Genomic DNA, 13805 nt, shown 5'->3' on the forward strand with positions numbered 1-13805 from the left:
CCACTTAATTGTCTCCAGTTGTTTTTCGCACCTCATGATTTCAGATTTCATTGCAGGTGAAATGGTGCGGCCACACCGAGCTGTGCGTAACGCGCACCAGGGGCGACGCACAAGGCCCCTTTCTCCAAATTGAACCAATCGTACTTTTCCACACGTGCGTTAAGCGTTGTGTGTTACGTCAAAAACAAAATAGTTCTTTTTCTATATTGCAACAGTGCAGAATATGTAAAAAACGCATTTCTTGATTTTGCATTTTCCTTTTAAAATCGAAAATATAATGAACGCAAAAGTTCACGGACCCAGTGCTAGAATCATTCTTAAAGCCATTCTCCGCTTATTCAAAAACAAATCTAATAGTTTAGTGAGTTCCAGTCTCTCAGACCCTGTCCTGGCCCGATCACTAGACAAAATAAGATAAGATACGCCTTTATTGATCTCACAATGGAGAAATGTACTTGTCACATACAGCTCTGAGAAACACTCAAATGCAAACTGCAAATAGGCAGAAAATGTGAGAAAATAAACAAAAAATGATTAAATAGTAAAATAGTGGTATCTTATGTGGGGACAGAAATATAATCAGTAAATAATTAAGTAAACAGATTATAAACAAGAATGTTTTAGCAGTGCAGGTTTATCATATCATATCATAGTGCAAGTTGATAAAGTGACGCAGGTCAGTGATTTAAATAAAGGAGTTTTTGCACATGTTACTTCACAGTCTTGTCACACAGTCTGACAGCAGTGGGGATGAAGGCTTTGCGGTAGCGCTCCGTCCTGCACTGAGGGTGTCTCAGTCTGCCACTGAGAGAGCTGCTAGGCTCTTCTACAGTCCCGTGCAGTGGGTGGGAGGTGTTGTCCATGATGTCCCTCACCTCCTCCACAGAGTCCAGATCTGGCCCTCTGACCAGCTTGTTCAGTCTGTTCTTGTCCCGCTCTGTGCGGCCCGGGGCCCAGCACACGGCAGCGTAGTGGAGAGCAGAGGCCACCACAGAGTCATAAAAAGTCCTCCAACTCCAAAGGACCTCAGTCTCCTCAGAAGGTGGGGGCGTTGGTGTTGTGGGACCAGTCCAGTTTGTTGTTGAGGTTGTCACGGGGCTTTGTGCCCCAAACCTTTAAAACAATTTGGTCCAAAGAGGAGTAACTCTATTAAAAACAATACACAACGCAGAGGAAAATTTATAAAGTTTATTTACTACAAAAATATAAGGATTAAAAATATAGTCCCAGGCCTAGGCTAAAATGGTCTAAGAAGCGTCTAAAAAGGGGAATTTGTTGGTCGGTAGGTGCGCCGGTCCATCCGGGGGGGAAGCGCTCTGCTGACGTGGAGTGCGCCGTCCACGTCTGCGCATAACGGGGGCTGGAAGTAGGACACAGGCCGTCAGGACAGTAGTTCAACTTTCTACAAAAAAAAAGTGCCAAACAGGGCATCTGCCACTCAACGCCAAAAATACGCAAGAAGGCCACTTAGCTGAGAGGAGTTGGATGGCGAACTCTCCCCCTCCACTGCTCCAAAGATGCGTCCGCCTAGAAGACAGGCCGTCACAGGTTAAGGCTCACTCGTAAGCTGGTCACACGAGGGCTAGCTGATACGCATGGCACAGCAAGGCACGCACACAAACACAGCAGTAGCCCTGTGCACACAGCTTTACAAAACAGGCACTTAGCTGGGAGGAGGGGGGTTGCCGTACTCTCCCCCTCCACAGTTCCCACGACGCGTCCTGTCACCGGCCGCTCCTGCTGTTCCACTGTCCCGTTGGCGTGTGCCCTTAGTCCGGGTCGGTCCCCTCGCACTTTGGCTGACTGCTCCGCAAATCCGAGTCAGAGTCCAGTGCTGCGCGCTCCCTGACTGCTCGCTGTTCGGCGTCTGGCAAGCTGTCACCCCCCTAGCAACACGCACACCTGTGCCCAATTATTCACTGATGTTGTGGGCTGGTTCCGCACACACTCCCACTCACTTTGGTCACGCCCAGCTCTCACACCCAGTCTTCAGTCTCTCCGTGACAAGGTGAACACCCATGTAGCTACTTGAAACTGTCCACCTCCTCAATGTCCTCCCCCTGGATGTTCAGCGGTGTGTGCGGTAGTGGCTTCCTCGTGAAGTCAATCACTATCTCCTCACCATCTCTCCTTACTGATGTTCAAGCAGGTGGTTGCGCTCACACCAGTCCACAAAGTCTATGATGACTGACCGGTCCTTCAGGTCGTTCCCCTTAGACACACAGCCCACGATGGTGGAGTCGTCGGAGAACTTCTGGAGATGACAGCTGTCCGTGTTGTATGTGACAGGTAGATGACAGCGTCCTCCACTCCGATGTTGGGTCTGTAGGCAAACTGCAGCGGGTCAAGGGTGGGGCTCACCACAGAGCGGAGGTGGGTGAGGATGAGCCGCTCCATCGTCTTCATCAGGTGGGAGGTCAGGGCGACTGGTCTGTAGTGGGCCGGTTCCCTGGCGTGCGCTGTTTTAGGAACCGGGATCAGACAGGAGGTCTTCCACAGGACGGGGACCTTCTCCAGGCTGAGGCTCAGGTTGTAGATGTGGCAGAGGACCTCGGAGAGCTGGTCTGCACAGGTCCTCAGCAGCCTGGGACTGATGCCATCTGGTCCTGCAGCTTTCCCCCGCTTCAGTCGCCTCAGCTCCCTCCTCACCTGGTCCGGTGTGATGGAGAGGGGGGAGTGAGGGGGGGACTGCCGGGGGTGGGGCAGGTGCTTGAGGAAGTCCGTATGGTGGGGGCTGGAGATGTGGGTGCAGGGGGGCTGGAGGCAGGTGAAGGTGGTCGGGGGAGGGGGGCAATGTCTACTGGGCTGGATACGTGTGAAGAAGTGAGAGCAGAGAGGGGGGCAGAGGGAGTGGGGGGAGAATCACTGTGCTGGTCTCCATCAGCTGTCCCTCTGGCACTCTGTCCAAAACCGGAGATGTTCTTCAGTCCCCTCCACACGTCCCGTGCGTTGCCCTGCGCCAGCTTCTGCTCCAGCTTCTCGACATAGTCCTTCTTGGCCTTCCTGATCCTCCACTGGAGTTCATGCTGGACTCTCCTCTGCTCCTCTCTGTCCTGAGTTGAAAGCCCTTTTCTTTTGGTTCAGGAGGGCTTTAAGTTCAGGGGTCACCCAGGGGTGGTTGTTGGAGAATCACCGTACCTTCCGGGTTGGTACAGTGTTTTCCACACAGAAGTTGATGTAGTCTGTGATGCAGTGGGTCAGGCCGTCGATGTCATCTCCATGAGAGCCGCAGATCATGTTCTGGAAACAGTCTCTAAGTCTCTCTCCAGCCTCTTCACTCCACACTTTCACAGACCTCTTCTGTGCTGGCTCCCTTCACACCTTGGGTGTGTATTGTGGGGGGAGGGGGGCGAAGGTGCAAGCGCCCTTCACATTTGCATAGAGTAAATCCAACGTCTTATTGTTCCTTGTGTGGCACTTAACGTACTGTGTAAAAGTTGGGAGGGTGGCTCCCTCGGTAGATACCTAGGCCTCATGCTCACAACGATCATCTCCAGGTCCCGGGTGCAGATCTGTTCTTTCACGAAGATGCGGTCCGGGTTGCATCAACCCTCACCCTCACTGCTCGTTTCTCTCTCCCGATGGTCTTTGTGAAGTTCCCCTGAGGCCAGAGATCATTAATGTCACTGGAGAAGCTTCTTGGATGAAGAGGAGAAACGTCCTAAACTGTCGATGACGGCTTTACAAACACAAACATGTGTCATGTGTGTCCTCAGAGGTGGTGTCCTGCAGCCTGGGGCAGACCTGTGTTCTTCCCTGTCGTTATGAGGGACAGTTGGACCAGGTCCACTGGACTCGGTCTCCAGGAGACTATAATGTCCACGTGTACGTCAACGGCAGAGACGAGCTGAGGTCTCAGTACCCGCTGTATTTCAACAGAACGTCTCTGTCTGAGGATCTGTCCAGAGGAGACGCCTCTCTGCTGATCTCTCAGGTCACACTGAAGGACCAGGGCACATTCAGATGTTTCACCAGCTCCAGCCGAGGAAAACAGAGACACAGCCTGGAGCTCACGGTGTTCGGTGAGAGACGCTCTGTCTGAACACATGAATGACTGTTACTACTGCCACACAACCACAGTACGACTGATACTTTCTCTAACTCTCCCTCAGCTCCAGTGCTGGAGGTGTTTATGGAGCAAGAGGAGCAGCAGCTTCTGTGCAGATCTGAGGGGATCTACCCTGAACCTTCAGTCGTCTGGACTCCCTCCATTAAACACAGAACCACAGTGTCTGAATCAGAGCAGGGCCTGTTCTCTGTGATCAGCTCTGTCACTCTGTCAAACTCTGAGGACAAATACATCTGTAACATCAGCACTGCACACAGCTGGAGGAGAGCTGTTCTGAAGGTCAAGGGACTGACATATATGTTAAATAAATGGTCTTCAGATCAGTATGGACTTTACACCTGTGTCCACCAGACTGACACAGAGTCAGTGAATCTACAGCTCGAGGTCCACTGTAAGTCACAATTAAGAACAGGTGAAACTCGGAAAATTAAAATATCGTTCAAAAGTTTATTCATTTCTGTAATTCAACTTAAAATGTGAAACTAATATATGACTCATTACATGCAAAGTGAGATATAGCCTTTATTTGTTGTAATTTTGATTGACTGTAAGTCATGATCATCAACTATCATGTTTAACAATATTAAGTTGAATTACAGAAATACATAAACCTTTGAATGCTATTCTAATTTTCCGAGTTTCACCTGTAAATCCAAACAGCTCAGGCAGACTTTTAACTCTTTTTAACTTTTTAACTCTTTAACTTTTTACAGGGCTAAGCTTTGCTGTTATGGTAGCTATCATTGTCCTTTTTTGCGTTATTTTGACCCTACTGGTCAGTTTCATTGCTCAAAGTCGAATGAAGGTAAACAGTCCTACATTTATTTCACATTGTCACTTGTAACACCAAATATTTATATCCTGACTTTTCTTTTCCAGTACAGGAGATCCAAACACGATTTTAACCAACAACTGGCAGAAAAAGAGAACATGTATAATGAGCTTTACAGGTAAGTGAAAACTATTTTTAATAAAAACACACGTAGTGTAACTGCACTGTTTTTTTGTTCTTTATTTTCATAAGATAACATCTCAACATTGTGCAAACCAAAACAACGAAACAAACCAACAAATTCAGTGTCGCTCTTAACTCTAATGTTCAAATTCATGTTAAATAGTAATAAGATTGCAATCTGCCATACAAATTAATAAATTAATTTAAAATGATCATTGTCCTAATCCATTATGCTAATGTACTTTGGTAATTAGACAGACTCTCCAGGACCAGCCTCCAGCGGGACAGACTCTCCAGGACCAGCCTCCAGAGGGACAGACTCTCCAGGACCAGCCTCCAGAAGGACAGACTCTCCAGGACCAGCCTCCAGCGGGACAGACTCTCCAGGACCAGCCTCCAGAGGGACAGACTCTCCAGGACCAGCCTCCAGAAGGACAGACTCTCCAGGACCAGCCTCCAGCGAGACAGACTCTCCAGGACCAGCCTCCAGAGGGACAGACTCTCCAGGACCAGCCTCCAGAAGGACAGACTCTCCAGGACCAGCCTCCAGAGGGACAGACTCTCCAGGACCAGCCTCCAGAGGGACAGACTCTCCTGGACCAGCCTCCAGAGGGACAGACTCTCCTGGACCAGCCTCCAGAGGGACAGACTCTCCTGGACCAGCCTCCAGAGGGACAGGACGGGGACGAGGGCAGTTCTCCCGCTGATGTGCATCAGGTGAACATTTACTTTTACTTCAGCTGTCACTCTTCTGTGGAGCCGCTGTTGGAAACATCAGAGAACTGACTGAGTTTTCTCTCTGCATGGTCCAGCTGTGGTGACGGTCAGTCCTGCCTCTGGACAGGTTCACATAGAGATAGAGGCGCTCACACACAGCTCTCTATAAGTTCATTATTTAAATGTTCATAATGTAACATGAGCTCAGAGAGAAACTATTTTCCATTTCATGTGGCTGTCAGGGTAAATCTCACTGTTTAAACTGTCTCTAAACACAAAGATCCAGATTAATATTCATTCTATGACCCGTTCTTCATGATCTTCATTAATGTGGACACAGTTTCTTGGATAAATGACGACCCAGACCTGTTCAGGATAATTAATTAACTTTACAAAGTGATTCTGAACTTTTTTAAATGTTTCATTTACAGTGAAATAACTGAAGCCAATGATCCACAAAACACAGAACTGGAAGAACTCACGTCCAACCATCGGGACCTGTGGGAGACTCAGGAGGTTCCACTGACGTCCAGCTGTGAGACGAGAAGAAGTGAACGGGAAGATGGAAAATCCAGATCCAACGAGGGCCACGAAAAGAACAAAGAAACACCGTGGTCCTTATTAGAGCGTGAAACATGAAGAATAAAATAATAGAACAAACAACAGGTTTTAAGCAGAACTGATTAGTCAGAAATGGGGATCAAGTAACACAAGGCACAGGTTGTGGAGTTGGAGTCATTAGAGGAGAACAAGATCTTTTTTTTCTCTTTTTTTTTATTGTTTGAACTTAATTTTGCTAAGAATGTCAAGTCCCAGTTTTGAACTGAATTTTTAAATTCTGTTTGAAATGTTGTCAACTGTTGAAGTATTTACCTCCAACTATAATGTACTGCCTGTTGTACTTTGACAGTTCTTTTTTTAAATAATGGAGAAAATGTGAACAGTAGAAAACTGTTATTGTTTTGCACCAAATCACTCTTAAAGAAAATAAAAGAATAACACTATAACAGTGATATATTTATTTGTACAAAGGTCTCATTTGAATGGAATTGTTTCACAAGTCAACCTGCTGAATGTTTGTACTTTATGACACAAAGCCTCCAAACGCACTTTTCCAAATGTCCATCACTCCAGAGGAACCTCTTCATATGAATCTTCTCCAAAGTCTTGTTTTTAGATTTACTATTTTGCTGTTGGTCCGTATTATTATTAACCCCTTAACTCCCACCTGAACCGAGCACATTTTCTCCAGTTTGGCGTCACCTCAGTCCAAAAGCTTCTGGGAAAAAAGCTGTGAAAATAGCAACAAAACTGAGATGAAAACAATGATGGAAATGTGACAAAAAATGTACAAAAAAAGGACAAGAATGTGACCAAAAATGACTAAAATTTGATCAAAAATTTACGAAAAAATGACAAAAATGTTACAAAAAAATGACAAAAATGTGACAAAAAAATGACAAAAAAATGACAAAAAATGACAAAATTTGATGAAAAATGTACGAAAAAATGAGAAAAATGTGACAAAAAAATGACAAAAATGTGACAAAAATGAAAAAAAAGACAAAAAATTGATAAAAAATGTACGAAAAAATTGACGAAAAATGACAAAAATGTGACAAAAAAATAACAAAAATGTGACAAAAAAATGACAAAAATGTGACAAAAAAATGACAAAAATGTGACAAAAAAATGACAAAAATGTGACAAAAAAATGACAAAAATGTGACAAAAAAATAACAAAAATGTGACAAAAAAATGACAAAAATTTGATGAAAAATTTACGAAAAAATGACAAACATTTGACAAAAAAAATTACAAAAATGTGACAAAAAAATGACAAAAATGTGACAAAAAAAATGACAAAAATGTGACAAAAAAATGACAAAAATTTGATAAAAAATGTACGAAAAAATGACAAAAATTTGACGAAAAAATAACAAAAATGTGACAAAAAATGACAAGAAAGTTCCAAAAATGAGTTGAACACTCAACAAAAAAATGATGGAAAAACAATCTGATGACGTGAGGAAAAAGATCCTCTCGGTTCAGGCGGGAGTTAAGAGGTTAAACAGGACAAATGCTGGGATGAAGAGTGAGACTCCAATCCATGATGCTGTTATAATAAAATTAAATATATATATACACACTTGGAAAATACCAAATTGTGATTTTTTTTTTGACTATTGCCATTTCTGAGGCTTCAAAATTTCAGAAAAGAATGAAATATGAACACTTTTACAATATACTGAAAAACAAAGTACATTTTATTCCAATACAACAACAGACAGATCCAAAAAAAAAAAAAAAAAGTAAATAAAATGTTAAAATGTATTGGTGTAAGTGTTGGAAATGACACGTGAGAATCCACACGGCTCAGAGACGTCCTTGTATGTGGGTTTAGTCCCTTTCTAGTTCCTGCTGCAGCTGTGCCCTTGAGCAAGACGCTGCACTTGTAATCTGGTACAATGGGACGGCATATTATGACTTTCCTGTTTGATTTTTTGTAGCTAAGTTGTTTACATGCATGTTTGGGTTCATACTTTGAGAGACGCCTCCCTATGGTCGGTCACATGAACCCGTACACGTGACTCTGATGCCCTGCAATGAATGCACCTGCAGCTGCCCCAGACTGTCTGACAGAAGTGTGGCTGTCACTCTGCGCCTAAAGCTCCTCCGTATAGAACATATTGAACACTCCTTAACTGAGCAAAGTTTAGGCCAGTGTAGCGCCTCATTTGAAAGCTAAGGCCTACAAAACTGATCTAAACGTTTCGTCGCGTTTTTGTCACGATTATGTCACATTTATGTTTTTTTGCTGCGTTTTCATTCTCCTTTATACCTTGTTTTGTTGCTATTTTTTTTGTTTTTTCAGTTCAGGTGGGGGTTCAAAGGTTAAAGATGTAAGACACTGAAACACTTTCAACTTTGTCTTGTTATTGATCAATTCTTTATTCACAAATGAGGACATGGACGTCCTTCTGTGTTTTCTCTAAACTATAGAACTGGGCGAGTCTAAAGCTGCGACTTAAGTGCAGAAATATAAATGTTTTCTGTAAACCTATTTGCTGACTTAGCCTCTTCAGATTTGATTTGTATTTGTTTATGGGTTTACTATTTATTTATTTATCATTATATTTATTTTATTCAATGTTTTCTCTGTTCTTTGGCTGGAATTATCTGCAATGCACTTTTTCTTTTATAAATAAAACAAAATAACTCAGGCTCCTCCAAATCCACCAACACTCACATTGTCACGTATTGTACTATGAAGTGTATTTGCCTCTAGGGGGCGCACACACACCTGTACAAACACCTGGATGATCCATAGGGATAATAAAGGTTGATTGAACTTTTGAACAGTGAGATTCAGGAAATGCCTTGGCAGTTTTATTTCTAACTGCGTAGCTACTTGTGAGCACACGTTTAGGTGAAACAGACGACGGTGCTTTTAGGTCAAAAAATCAAGTTTTCACATATTTATCACCTCTTTCAAACTATGACAACGGCATCGTCATCGGTGCATCTTCTGTTTTTTTGGATTCTTAATTGTGTTTTCCCACAATGTGCCCTTGAAGGTAAGGGGGGGGGGGGTACTTAAATACATTGTTTGTCTTCGGGGCTGTGTTTGAAACACAACTTATTATTATTAATTTCAATATCGGACATTACCTGTTTGTCCTGACCGTGCATGCAAAAGTGAAAGTGTCAAACACCATTTTACCGTCTGCAGTTACTGGTCATCAGCATCTCGAAATATAAACTTATTTTTATGCATTTATAGATTTTACTGATAAGCCGCACGTAAACCGTTTTTGTATTTGTTTCAGTTAAACCGTAAGTGATTGAACGGCTAAAGATCTGGGTTTATTTATATTCATCAGCATTAACATTGATTTTCATAGTTTTTGTCATTTGAACAGTAGGATTTTTTTTAAGTTAACCAGTGCTAGAATCACCATCTTTTTTTTAATAATAACTGTATACATGTGTGTGTATTTAATCACTACAAATACGAATATCTTGTACTCCCTCTCTCTGGTCTTTATGAAGTTCCCCTGAGGCCAGAGATCATTAGTGTCACTGAAGAAGCTTCTTGGATGAAGAGGAGAAACGTCCTAAACTGTAGATGACGCTTTACAAACACAAACATGTGTCATGTGTGTCCTCAGAGGTGGTGTCCTGCAGCCTGGGGCAGACCTGTGTTCTTCCCTGTCGTTATGAGGGACAGTTGGACCAGGTCCACTGGACTCGGTCTCCAGGAGACTATAATGTCCACGTGTACGTCAACGGCAGAGACGAGCTGAGAAACCAGTACCCGCTGTATTTCAACAGAACGTCTCTGTCTGAGGATCTGTCCAGAGGAGACGCCTCTCTGCTGATCTCTCAGGTCACACTGAAGGACCAGGGCACATTCAGATGTTTCACCAGCTCCAGCCGAGGACAACAGAGACACAGCCTGGAGCTCACGGTGTTTGGTGAGAGACGCTCTGTCTGAACACATGAATGACTGTTACTACTGCCACACAACCACAGTACGACTGATACTTTCTCTAACTCTCCCTCAGCTCCAGTGCTGGAGGTGTCTGTGGAGCAGCAGGAGCAGCAGATTCTGTGCAGATCTGAGGGGATCTACCCTGAACCTTCAGTCGTCTGGACTCCCTCAACTGAACACAACACCACAGTGTCTGAGTCAGAGCAGGGCCTGTTCTCTGTGATCAGCTCTGTCACTCTGTCATGCCAGGACAAATACATCTGTAACATCAGCACTGCACACAGCTGGAGGAGAGCTGTTGTGAAGGTCAAAGAGATGAATTATAACTTAATGGAGTCGTCTTCAGAACAGGAGGGAAGTCACAGTTAAGTAAATCCAAACAGCTCAAGCAGGATTTTAGCCAGTGTGCCCGTCAATATTCGGGCGGGGTGGGGGGTGGGGGGGGTGCGCTCACATACACCACTGGCAAGAGTGTGCTTGCGTCTGCACCTTTGCACCCCCCCTATTCACACACTGATTTTAACTCTTCTTTTTACAGGGACAAACTCTGTTGTTGGTTGGGTAGTGTTCGGGATTGTCACTTTCCTTTTTTGTGCTTCCATGAGCGTACTGAACTGGATCATAGTTCAGTACCAAAAGAAGGTAAACAGTCCCACATTAAGTCACTGTAACTTGTAACATCAGAATTATATTCAGACTTTTTCTTTAACAGGTCGACAATTTAAAAACACAACTAAAGAATAACGTGTGCAAATAAGTCATTTCATGTGTCATTGTACAACTGTACAACAAAACTGTTGGTCGTAGGGAAGTGAAAAAGATTTACATTTTGTTTTAAATATGCTAAAAGTGTAGCAGCAGTTTTTTGTTGTTGTTTTGTGTTAACAATCTGCTCTACAAATGAAGATAAATTACAGCCTGCACCTTCTAAAGTGAGAGCAGAATGTCGGGCCGTGGGTCTCTTTGATATGAATCTGACCCAAAGCAGCCACATGTTCTCTGAGGTCATGTGACCACTGAGATCATGAGACCTGAATAACAATGTACATTAGACATGGTTTTAAGCTTTTAACTTATTAATATATTTATTTTTTAACACATTTAACTCAAATATTACACATACACATGTCATTACTGTCGTTAATTGTTTCTACAACAGTTAAAAAAAAAGAAAAACTCTCAGTTAAATGATGAACATCTGGATTTGTTCCTTGATAACCTATCCTGGAGAATAATGAACTGACTTGATAAAGACATACACACAAATATTTACAGCGAATGTCAACAACTTATAAAAGAAAACCAAACTCCAGCTGAAGATCCAGAGGGACAGGACAGGGACGAGGGCAGTTCCACTGATGCGCCTCAGGTGAACATGTACTTTCTTCAGCTGTCACTCTTCTGTGGAGCCGCTGTGGGAAACATCAAAGAACTGACTGTGAGTTTTCTCTCTGCAGGGAACAGCTGTGGCGAGGTACAGTCCTGCCTCTGGACGGGTTCATACAGATGTGCTCACACAGCTCTCTGTAAGTTCATTATTTAAATGTTCATAATGTAACAGGAGCTCAGAGAGAAACTATTTTCCATTTCATGTGTCTGTCAGGGTAAATCTCAATGTTGAAACTGTCTCTAAACACAAAGATCCAGATTAATATTCATTCTATGACCCATTCTTCATGATCTTCATTAATGTGGACACAGTTTCTTGGATAAATGACAACCCAGACCTGTTCAGGATAATTAATTAACTTTACAAAGTGATTCTGAACTTTTTGAAATGTTTCATTTACAGTGAAATAACTGAAGCCGATGATCCACAAAACACAGAACTGGAAGAACTCGCCTCCAACCATCGGGACCTGTGGGAGACTCAGGAGGCTCCACTGACGTCCAGCTGTGAGACGAGAAGAAGTGAACGGGAAGATGGAAAATCCAGATCCAACGAGGGCCACGAAAAGAACAAAGAAACACCGTGGTCCTTATTAGAGCGTGAAAATTTCTCGTGTTTCGTGTATTTGTTTAATCTGGAAACAAAGCCGTAAAATCAAATGAATGTTTCGGGCCTCACACCGGAAAGGATGATTTATTTATTTTTTTACTCTTTTTTTATTGTTTGAACTTAATTTTGCCAAGAAGGTTAAGTCCCAATTTTGAACTGCATTATTAAATTCTGTTTGAAATGTTGTCAACTGTTGAAGTATTTACCTCCAACTATAATGTGCTGCCTATTGTACTTCAACAGTTCTTTTTTTAACATCTTAACTCCCACCTAAACCGAGAGGATCTTTTTCCTCACGTCATCAGATTTTTTTCCATAACTTTTTTGTTGGGTATTCAACTCATTTTTGTAACTTTTGTGTCAATTTTTTGTCAAATTTTTATCAAATTTTTGTCATTTTTTTGTCACATTTTTTATCAAATTTTTGTCATTTTTTTGTCAAATTTTTTATCAAATTTTTGTCATTTTTTGTCAATTTCTTGTGACATTTTTGTGACATTTTCGCCACTTTTTCATCAATTTTTCGTTACTTTTTTGTCAATGTTTTCTCACTTTTTTGTCACATTTCCATCGTTGTTTTCGTCTCAGTTTTGTTGCTATTTTCTCACCTTTTTTCCAGAAGCTTTTGGACTGGGGTAAAGCCAAACTGGAGAAAATGTGCTTGGTTCAGGTGGGAGTTAAGGGGTTAAATAATGGAGAAAATGTAAACAGTGGAAAACTGTTATTGTTTCGCAGCAAATCACTCTTAAAGAAAATAAAAGAATAATACTATAACAGTGATATATTTATTTGTACAAAAGTCTCAGAAGTCTTAGAATGGAATTGTTTTTTGTGTCAACCTGCTGAATGTTTATACTTTATGACACAAAGCCTCCAAACACACTTTCCCAAAATGTCCATCATTCCAGAGGAACCTCTTCATATGAATCTTCTCCAAAGTCTTGTTTTTAGATTTACTATTTTGCTACTATTATTCAACTCATTATTGTAACTTTTTTGTGATTTGTTTTGTCATTTTTTGTCAATCTTTTATCATATTTTTGTCACTTTTTTTGTAATTTTTTGTCAAATTATTGTAATTTTTCTGTCAAATTTTTATCAATTGTTTTCATTTTTGTCACATTTTTTTCATTTTTTCGTCATTTTTTAAATCTAATTTTTGTCATTTTTTTTGCTACATTTTGGTCTTTTTTTCTCTCAAATTTTTGTCATTTTTTCTTCCATTTTTTTGTCAATTTCTTGTGACATTTTGCCAAATTTTTGTCACTTTTTTGTCAATGTTTTCTCAATTTTTCGTGACTTTTTTGTCAATGTTTTCTCACTTTTCTGTCACATTTCCATCATAGTTTTCGTCTCAGTTTTGACGCTATTTTCACACCTTTTTTCCAGAAGCTTTTGGACTGGGGTAAAGCCAAACTGGAGAAAATGTGCTCGTTTCAGGTGGGAGTTAAGGGGTTAAGCTAAGTTTGCATGTTTGGTGTTGGTGGTGGTTCGAGGGGCCGATGGCGCAGATTCGCAGCCTCGCTTCTGCCAGTTTGAACCACGGGGCAGCTGTGGCTAAGGTGCGTAA

At 42.2% G+C, this 13805-nt stretch overlaps 1 protein-coding gene across 1 annotated transcript in view; it reads left to right on the top strand.

Annotated features, from left to right (window-relative positions):
• irf9 (interferon regulatory factor 9) overlaps positions 1 to 13805 on the top strand; it is a 112419-nt gene that overhangs the window by 34873 nt on the left and 63741 nt on the right. The window lies entirely within an intron of this gene.

The sequence above is a fragment of the Gobius niger genome (assembly GCF_951799975.1).
Source record: "Gobius niger genome assembly, chromosome: 18".
NCBI lineage: Eukaryota > Metazoa > Chordata > Actinopteri > Gobiiformes > Gobiidae > Gobius > Gobius niger.